Source organism: Trachymyrmex septentrionalis, unplaced genomic scaffold (assembly GCF_001594115.1).
Source record: "Trachymyrmex septentrionalis isolate Tsep2-gDNA-1 unplaced genomic scaffold, Tsep1.0 scaffold107, whole genome shotgun sequence".
Classification (NCBI taxonomy): Eukaryota; Metazoa; Arthropoda; class Insecta; order Hymenoptera; family Formicidae; genus Trachymyrmex; species Trachymyrmex septentrionalis.
In genome coordinates, this window is record NW_017304196.1 from 597,238 (window position 1) to 601,442 (window position 4,205).

At 30.2% G+C, this 4,205-nt stretch overlaps 1 protein-coding gene and 1 long non-coding RNA gene across 2 annotated transcripts in view; one reads left to right on the forward strand and one right to left on the reverse strand.

Moving 5' to 3' along the window:
- The window catches only part of LOC108747011 (semaphorin-1A-like), a 227,487-nt gene that overhangs the window by 19,448 nt on the left and 203,834 nt on the right, over positions 1–4,205 (forward strand). The window lies entirely within an intron of this gene.
- Positions 2,986–4,205, reverse strand: part of LOC108747018 — a 5,728-nt gene continuing 4,508 nt past the window's right edge. Inside the window, exon 3 of the long non-coding RNA XR_001939207.1 lies at positions 2,986–3,115. This is a non-coding gene — a long non-coding RNA (uncharacterized LOC108747018). The remainder of the gene's footprint in view (positions 3,116–4,205) is intronic.

The following is a 4,205-nucleotide window of genomic DNA, read 5'->3' on the forward strand; positions in this document are numbered from 1 at the left end:
ATGGAGAATTGCAAGCGTGAACTCGTGGATGAAAGAAGACGAGACGGAGAGGGAGAGAACCGTTAGACGTACTTGCGGTCGCTATACGGTCGTTTCCGGTCTTTTAGCCGCGGGTCGCCGCTTCGAGAGATATGCTCTTCGCGCACCGACGTGACTACAGTGTGTATCCGCGGTAAATGATCCAACGCAGCAATGTGTTGTATGCACGGTAATAGTTAGAGGTTCGGTTGGATTAGATTATACCGATAACATATTGAAGCTCGAAACATATTGAAGATTGCACATTGAGATAACATAAATATCGGAAGAATGTCTAATTTTAATCGAGATTAAATACACGTTTTACCATGCATTTTACGGAAGTGATAAGTACAATTGAAAAATAATAGATCAATTATCAATATTTTGTAAAAAATTTATTTTTCGTCATTTTATTTTAATACTTTTATGCGCCAAATAATAAGATGAATGAGAAATAATTAAAATATCGTTTTACATGCTAAAACAGGGATTATAAAAGATTTCTTTTAGAATCTTTGTAGCAGCGGTTATTAAGTTATGCATTAAAGATAGGTTGCGCTCTTTTAATTAGCGTTACTCTTGATTAATTAAATTTTTCCCCTCTTTGATTTTCTCTTTTTTTGTTTTCTCTCGTCTATAAATAGAATAATAATATTTTAAAGGAATTGATTTTCTGCTAATTTTTAGAGAGATATACATATATATAATTAAATAGAGTATCTATAATCAAACTTAGATCATCGCGCTGGACGAAAACTCGCGTTAAAAAAGTCTACAGTAAAAAATAATTATTTAATATTAGATTTTGTAGTCGAAACAAAGTAAAATGACATAGAAATTATATATTGGAAAACTAAAATAAATTTAAACAAATATAAATAAAACGAAAAATGTTTTTTATTAATAAGTCATGTCTATTAAATTTTATGATTGGAAATGTGACCGTTTATATTAAAACTTGAAATACGAAGCGCCTTACCGCCGGTCCGAGTGTTAAGATGTTGAACTACTGTATAATATAAATTTTGGGGGGATTATTTGTTTCAGATTGATTGTGTGAATCCGATAATTTCATCGGCTCGCAATTTACTTCTGAAAATTAATTCAATTGAAATGAAGGTATATTATACAGTAGTTCAACATCTTAACACTCGGACCGGTAAGGCGCTTCGTATTTCAAGTTCTATTAAATTTGTTTTAATGATTGGTGGAAGGCGTGAATAATAATTATTTATACAGTTTTATTTAAAAATGAGAACAATTTTGGAAATATCGAAAAAAATAATTTGAAAAAGCATAAAATCGCAAATATTTGCTTTGTAAAATTAAATTAAATTTGAAAAATAAAAATTTGTATTTTAATCACAGAAAAGGCGATTAAATTCATTATTTTACATCGATGTAGAACCGTTATGGCCGCAGCACAGACCTTTGCATAACGCATAACGCATAGTGCATAAGAAGAATCAACTAATCAGATTCTTTCCTTTCCTCCCATTCTATGGAAAAGAATTTGGATTGATTAATTTCTTTATGCGCTATATATGCGTTATGCGTTATGCAAGAGTCTGTGTTACGGCCTTTAGTGTACAATTTAGACGTTTGCACATGCTTCACTTTACTTAAAGTTATTATCAGATAAACGATGTAAATGATAAATTTTCTAAAATAAATTACCTTGATTGACTAAATTCCAACATCGCGGTCCGGAAGCTCTTAAGCTCATAGTCGATGCGGTGCAATACCACGTAACGCAAATAAGCTGCACTCGTTACAACCAGTTTACAACCTGATATAAACGCGCCAGTGTGAATACATAAGTTCCAGACAAAATGATGAAAGTCTGCTATACATCATGATGCCGTTAACCGAATGTCTCCCACGTACCCCATTTAAGTCTCGTACTATTATATATATATGATTGATTATATTTTTATTTCTGGAAATGAACATCGATATAAATTCGTAAAAAATGGACGATGGACCAATTTTCGTTCTAAATATTTAAATATCGTTCGAAGTATTTAAATTTTTAAACTTTAATCTCTGGCTTTCTCTTCATTAAAGGGTTTGATAATTCACAAACATTTTCGATAAATTGTATAATTTTTTAATTATGTGCTAGAATACTTCATTTTGTCTCGTAGTTTATACTTTAAGTGATTATAAGTGAAGTTTCGCATCAAAATATAACAGGTGTTACTTTGTTTAAAATTAACTTTGATAGGACTGGAACTGACAATGAATTCCATTTAGAAAGCGCATATAAAATTAGATTAGAAAACTGGAGGTTAAATTAAACTGTGCACTCAAGGAAAGATAGTACGTTAAATGCTTGTTATAAAGATAAATTATGTTCATTAATTATCTCTCAGGCTACCCAACGTGCAATTTTGTGCAATTTTGTAACAACCAAACCATTTTGTATACTTGGAATCAAGAATGCTTTTATTCTCGTCATATAAAATTATTTTTATAAAGTATTTTACGCGTTTAGATTAAATTTTTTACTTTAATATTTATTTCTTATTTTCTATAATAAAATTTCTCTTTGGAAAAAAGTAGTAAAGTTATAATTACAATCAATATATTATACATATGTATACGGTATTATACCATACAGTACGATATACTTATACTCGTATATAGTACGTGTACACACATACATATATTGTATTAAGTATATTTGTGCGTTTATTATTTTATTATATTTAATTTATTATTGTATTTAATTAAATCAAATTACATGTGCATATTGCAATACTTAATAGTATGAATTATTATTACATTATAATTAGCTTTGATTTTATTTATATTAGTTATCGATTGCTTTTAGATAGATGTAGACATTTCCACTTACTTATGAGTGGCAGGAAAAATCTAGACATGTTGCACTTGTTTGAAATATATTCATATATATATATATATATAGATATAAAAACATCTATGATTTTGTCATCGTGTTTCTAGTCGATCGCTTTAGTGATTGTTAGGTCAACGATATTGGCTTCGATTTTGGCAAGCGTCCAATGTGTACGTCAAATCTTTATCTTTCTGCAGATTGAAATGTCTGGGCTGTTATCGGTAACAATATCTAGATGAAAGAATCAGAACGATATGTATTTATGTAAATATATTCACATTTGCGACATGTGATTTCAGCAAAATTAAAAATATTATAATGACATGAGATAAAATTAAATTATATTTATTTGAGTGCGAACATTTAAAGAGGAGAAAACTGTATATTTCTTATATAAAAAATTAAAAGATAGAAGAAAATATTCTGGCTCTAATGTCCTTCATATTATAGAATTTCGCGTATAATGAGATTTGATATCAAAGATGTATTTTATGCAATTTTGAGATTAAATTATGTTGCAGCAAAAATTTAGATCGTGGACAATAAGTAATAATTGTTATATGAATAAATAGATTAAAAAAATTTCAGTAAACGATTAAATCTTTCTTTTCAGTTCAACAATTAATTTTGCGTGAAATTATTATTTTAAAAAGCTGATTTAATTCGAGACTTTTAATTAGAAAATTAAGTTATTGAGAAATTACTATTGAAAGAATAATAATTGAATTTCAAATCGCAATCGTAATAGATTTGCTACTGATATTCTGCTTTTTACAAAGCATACCCTGTATGCATACCAGCTGTCAGAGCTACCCTCTATTCCTTACACATTCGACTCGCCCTAAAATAAACCCTCCATCCGCTTGTATTCGTTCTATTCCCCTCCCTCTTCCCCTCTCTCTTTTTCTCCCTCTTCTCTCCCTTTCCTTCCCCTTCCTCTCCCTCAGTCTCGCTTTCGCTCTCTTGTTCTTTTCTGCTCTCTTTCTCTTTCCCCTCTCCTAGCATTCGTTTTTTTTTCTCATTCCCTCGATTTAACGGCTGCGTGTATATCGTGCTACAAGTACGAAGCGCCATGCATTACGAAGCGGCTGATTGTTGCGCGCGTGTGCTTCTTTGTGAATGTGTGCATATAGTATGTGTGCGAGTTCTCTCACTCTTACCTTCAACCGAACCCTTTAAGGTCAGATGTAGGATCGTCTCTTATTATATGTGTAGCTCCACATATTAGCCGCGTCTACTAATGAGTTGGTATTAATATACATAATGGTATTAATACAATACATAAATTATATATATATATATATATATATATATATATATA